Source organism: Lepidothrix coronata, unplaced genomic scaffold, assembly GCF_001604755.1.
Source record: "Lepidothrix coronata isolate B3197 unplaced genomic scaffold, Lepidothrix_coronata-1.0 Scaffold51, whole genome shotgun sequence".
Lineage (NCBI taxonomy): Eukaryota > Metazoa > Chordata > Aves > Passeriformes > Pipridae > Lepidothrix > Lepidothrix coronata.
Window position 1 is genome coordinate 3,605,958 of NW_016690231.1, and position 6,000 is coordinate 3,611,957.

Genomic DNA, 6,000 nt, shown 5'->3' on the forward strand with positions numbered 1-6,000 from the left:
GTGACATTTTAATCAGAAAGCCAAATAAATGCATGAATAAACAGAAGTGACTTAGGCAATTATTTTAGGTTTTAAAAATTAATTTTTTTACCATTACTTCATACTTGAGCTTGTATACATTAATACCAAACACACTTTTCCAGTATGTCCATGAGAATGTACTCAGGGTAATTAAAAGCAGCTAAGAGTTAAGTACTTAGGAGATATAAACAGAAATAAATTGCAACATTACAATTTAAATTCGTACCTACAGCTTGGACACCACAGTAAACTGGAGGAGGGTATAAAAGCAGATTTTATGGACTATGTGTAGCACACCAAGATCTACATCCAGTGTGTTACTTTGATTTCCAGCTATTGGTGAGAGCCCACAAAGAGCCATCCCAGCTCTCACCTCCCAGACCACGGGGGAGGCTCCAGCTGCTCCTCTTTGGGCTTCTGACAACGGGACATGAGAAGCAGGAAATGTGGAGAAGGGCAAGGTTACAACTGAGCCCCTTTCCTGAGCTGTCACCTGCTGAGCACAGGCATTTTATACCCACAGACCCTCATTTTTGGATGACCCTCAGACACCACCTTAAAAAAGAGCAGTTGATATTTGGCTCTGACAGCTCAAACATTGGATCCTTGTAGAAGGAGCCTGCAAGCAGAAATTAGAAGTTCTTCAGAGGGAAATCCGGAGAGTAACTGAGCCCTCAGCACTAAATACTAAAGAAATAAACTTCAGCTTTTGATTTACCAGTGCCTTGCACTTTGGTGTAACTACTTATACCCACATAAATCCAATATAATGGGAGCATTTCCCCCCAAACTGTACAGGTCTGGTTTCTACAAAGCCTTTACTGCTACTGTGAGAAGAATTAGCTTTTTGCTTGAAAGCAGTTTATTAAAAATGAAAAGATACATGTACACACAAAGCAGAATGATGGAGCACAAGTTTTATAGATCCTGCTGTGTAGGATACAGTCAATAGTGAAAACTATCATTTCCTGGTAATGAAAAGTTGCATGTGGATATTTATCATGAATGGGGACATTTATCATTAATGTGGATATTTATCATTAATGTGCCAACTATTTGTTTTCATCTGAAACTGCCTATTTGCAAGTTGGGACATAAAAAACCGTGTTCCTTGACAACTGAGACTTAAAGTTCCTGAAAAAAGTTGCTTAGATGGTACTAAACAAAAAAAATCATGATTCATCCTGTATGTGCCTTATGCAAGAAGGTATCAGTGCTCACGTTTTCCAGCTCAACTGATAAGCCTTGTACCTCAATTCCAACTCAGGCAGGAAACTTTCTGTACCTTGCACTGGTCTGTTATCACAGAGCAGCTTCAGCACTGTTTCCATTTATGACCAAACAAAGCACAGCTAAGATTGTACTTATTACTTTCAGTGTTCCCCTACTGGTTATTCAAGCCAGTGTGCAGCAACTTCCCTTCTGAAAAAAACTGCTGCTAAGGAAACATCCCATTCCCACACCAAATCCAGGGACTGCTCATATACTGATTACTATAATTATTTATTCATTCTGAAGTTCACTGTTATGATAGTTGAGACTTACAAGCATCTGAAAGTAAGTGCAAAGCTATTTTAGGACATAAAGCACAAAACATTTACTGCTCTTGTATTCCCCCCCCCCCTCGAGTCCTTTATATGTCAAAAAATATTTCTTCAAACACAGGAAAGCATTATTCTTAGAAGACATCCCTAGGAAAAGAAAAATTCGTATTCTCAGACTTGAAGCTAAACCCCTAAAAGCCAGAATAAGCTTAAAATATCAGGTTTCATCATTTATTTAGGGGAAATTAGATCTCTACGCTCACCTACAGCCTCTTACCACTGTCCTAGAGGTGCAGAGAAGACAGGACAAGAATAGTTCATTTTCCTTTTAAAGATAATGTTAATCCTACTCTATGCACATGTAACAGGACTAAGTGTAGGGGAAGAACGAGCAGAGCTTGCTTCATTTGTCCTACCCTAAAACAACAAAATACCTCAGAATGCAGAGGTCAGTTAAAGAACAGGTTCTTTATTGGTTGGGATCAGATCTATTCTTTTTCTAAACAAGCTTTAAACCCAAGATTCACTATGATAATCAGTTTTCAAAACTTCATTGACAAAAACTGAAGTCTCAGAAGCCAGGCATATTTCTTAAAACCTTTGGTCAATAACAAAAAATCACCATTTGTTCTGATTCAACGCAGCCTGTTCCACAGCTGCTGTTTATCAGCTCAACCACACTTTTATGAACCTGAAGGCAATATCAAAGTATCTGATGTGTTTTAGAGAACAAGGCATTATTGACATTTCCATATATTAGAGGCTGAGGGAAAATTGCATATTGATGGTAGCAGAGTTGTTCCAAAACAGAAGGAATAAGAAACCATTTAAGACTTCATTAGATATGCTCTGGATGTTGGATTACCCAACTTAACAGTGACATAAGGAAAGCTTTTCCCAGCTTTGGTATTTTCTGCCTTCCATTTACTGCACATGCACATTTTACCAGACAAGATGGTTTGGCTGATTTTACACATGATCAGCCACTTTCAGAAACTCTCCTGATGAAATCTGAAGCCCAAAAATATCAACAGCAAGTCTCATCTCAATTCAGATAGATTTTAGTTTTGTTAACTTATTAGGCCTTTAACTACTACCATGCAAACATACAAAAATTCACGAAGTGCACAGATCATCATAGAATTATAGAATTGTTTGGGCTGGAAGGATTAAAGATCACCCAGTCCCACCCAGCTTCCACTAGACCAGGTTGCTCCAAGCCCCATCCAGACTGGCCTTGAAGATGGGGCAGCCACAGCTCCTCTGGGCAACCTGTGCCTTCACCTCACTAACCTCACAGTAAAGAATTTCTTCATAATATCTAATCTAAGCATACTCTCTTTCATGTTCTGCATGATTTATTTCCCCCAAAAATAACTTTGCACTGGCAAAATCAAAGCACCACTGCTACTGCTTCTTTTAAAATCAGGATTAAATGGCAATTACTTAGAAAGGAACACTATGCTTAATTTGCTCATTTGCAGTGCTGCCAAGCAGCACACTAACTAGATACAGTTATCAGCTGTAAAAACCTTATTAAGCAGAAATAGCAATTAATTAAGGTTGCAACTCTACAATCAGAGGGTCAACACCTTAAGGGCGAGGACTTTTGTTTGACCTACAGGTGATTGCTCTCAGGATGCTCTCAGGAAGTTCAATCAGTAGGGAATGTTTTATTTACCATTTCCATACACTGTATGACTGAATAGCATGATTGCAAATCAGGTTAAAATTGCTTATTTATTAGAAGACCTTAAGTTTTGAGTCCAGACCTTACCGTTGCATAACACATGAAAACTGTCTGCAATACCAGCAGTCTAAAAACAAACACATAGGGCTGCTGGAGCTTTTGATTTCTATTGTACTTACAGGTGCAGTGGCAAGCCCTACCTTTAAAAGTTGTCTCTTAAGAGGTTTCACAGAGTACCAGCTGCACATGTTTTGAAGAAAAGGAAGCGGCTTTGAAGTTTTCACACCATTTTGACACCATCCACCCTAGTACAGCCTTTTCTTCTGGGATGCTTACGTCACATCTTATTGAAAACATCTCTGAGAACATGGAAATTACCCAGCTAGACTCAGGAAGAGACCCCTGGCACACCAGTAAGAAAACCTGTTGCAATGTCAAAGTAGAAGGAAAACCCCAGAAATTATAATTTAATTCCCATTTTACTTGAAATCTACTCTGGCAAAGAAGAAGTAGAAAACTATAAACTCTACCAACTGGCCAAAGTGCCGATTTAAAGACAAATGAAGCCCAAACATGACAGAACCACAATTTCATTGCAGTTTTTCCCGTTGCAGGGAAAGGTCAGACCATTACAGACCACACCTACATTTCACCACACAGGGGGTATGAAGTTATCCCCATCCCTCCTGTTCACATTGCAGGGAGGAACAGAGGAAAGGAAAATCCCCTTCCTGGAAAGAGGCTGTTCTCCCTCTGGAACCTCCCTCTCCCCCCCTGCCTTGCTTGGCTGGTGCTTGAAGGAGCTTGGCAAGGTGCTGTGACCCTGGGGGCCCATGGGAAGGAGCATAGAGTTTGGAACACTGAGCAGGCTTCCTAGAGAAGGAAAACTAAATCAGTCTGCCAGAAACAAGATGCTGTTCTTGATGATGCTGAGAAAATGACTGTTGCACTCCTTCTGCCTGTATGGCTGTGCTTGTACTGGGGTTTGAACTAACAGTGGGGTTTTTTGAGGCATGTCCCTCAAAAAAAGCCAGCATCATACTGAAAATCACATTTATAACAATTCTGATTTTGTAAAGTTTTTTATATTTGCTGTTGGAGTTGCATGCTAAACAGTACCCACACCATGAGCTGGATATATATTTCACTTAACTGTGTAACAGGCCATAAAATAACACAGGCCACACCACACAAGAATTTTGCTCATATTAGGATAGACCTTTCCTTGTTCTATCATTATAAAAACCTATGCACAGATTTATCTATGATGTATTTACAAACTATTTATTTTAAATCTGTGAGGAATCCAACTTTATCAGAACCAAACCTACGAAACAAACTGTGCCAATGCTTTGCACTGAGGTGACAACCACCTAAAAGATATGAGTGCCCCCATAGCCCATGCTTTCGTCCCACCATGGAAAGGACTGTGACAGGGGAAAGGTGTCCTGAGATGGAAGTGTCATGTGGGCCAACAGCTGAACTATGCTGACTGAAATCAGGATCCATGGCTCTGGTAATGCCAACAAAGTTTTAAATATTCTTTTTAACGAAAAGCAAAATGCTCAAGGGCCAACATTTTCTGGCTGCTATGGCATTTAAAGACCACAGATGACAAATAGTGCTGTGTGGTCTAGGGCAGCTGTCAAGATGCTGTTAAATGGAGCTGGTAACAGGGAGTATAAATCTCGTGGCACAGTGCAGTAGTTCAGGATTATGTATTAAAGCAGCAGCGCCTTTTCATGGGTTGTCATGGATTTACTTCAGTAAAATCACTGTGCCAAGGGTTGGAAGGGATCTTTAAGATCATCTCATTCCACCCCCTGCCATGGGCAGGGACACCTTCCACTAGCCCAGGTTGCTCCAAGCCCCGTCCAACCTGGCCTCAACCTGTGCCAGGGCCTCCCCAACCTCACAGCAAAGCATTTCTTCCTAATGTCTAATCCAAACATACTCTCAGTTTTAAACTGTTACTCCTCACTCTCTCACTACCCTCATGTTCAGACAGACTGATTACCTCTGATATGGTTTGAAGCTGGCTCCCTGCCAAGTCTCCAAACCTTACCACAAGAAGTCCGTCCCCCTCCCCCCAAACCTCAGGGGGAAGAGGGAAAAAAACAACCAAGAAAACCGAAGGGGGAAGGGAAGAAAAGGAACAAAACCAAAATAAAATATATATATCCCAATCAACAGCCCAAGATCTAGCAATTAAAAGAATTAGCAAAGAATATCTTACTATTCTCCTTGGGACAACGGAGAGTCACGCTGGAACGATCGCCGGCAACCTCCGTCTCCCAAGGTCGACAAGGCCTTACCAGGCCTCACTCCCCAACGCGACAGACTCAACATCAGGGAAACCCGCACCTCCAAACTTCCAGAAGGAAAGAGGGCAAAGGCCTTTCCTCCTTTCTTCTTATACCCCAGCTTACGTAAAAATCGTAGAGAATAGCGAGTAAATCTGGGCACTTCCTTGGTTACAAACTGGTCACCGAGGAAGGCCTAGACCAAACTACCACACCTCCTCTTCTCAGCCACGGTTATGCTGAGCCCTGGAAATCTATGATGCATTCTTGGGGCAGAAGGAATTAGATTTATCTAATGCCCTTTACAGAATCATATGGAAAACTGGTTTTCTCTCAGCATGATATTTTTTAGCGGTGTAATTGTTGACTGAGGTTGACCTCACACTGTAAAGAAAAATATCAGAATTTAACTCCTCAGAGAGTAGCAGACATTTTTCACATC

At 41.0% G+C, this 6,000-nt stretch overlaps 1 long non-coding RNA gene across 1 annotated transcript in view; it reads right to left on the reverse strand.

The window, feature by feature from the left end:
- LOC108497718 overlaps positions 1-5,571 on the reverse strand; it is a 119,731-nt gene extending 114,160 nt beyond the window's left edge. Inside the window, exon 1 of the long non-coding RNA XR_001874942.1 lies at positions 5,492-5,571. This is a non-coding gene — a long non-coding RNA (uncharacterized LOC108497718). The remainder of the gene's footprint in view (positions 1-5,491) is intronic.
- Between the last annotated feature and the right edge of the window lie 429 nt (positions 5,572-6,000).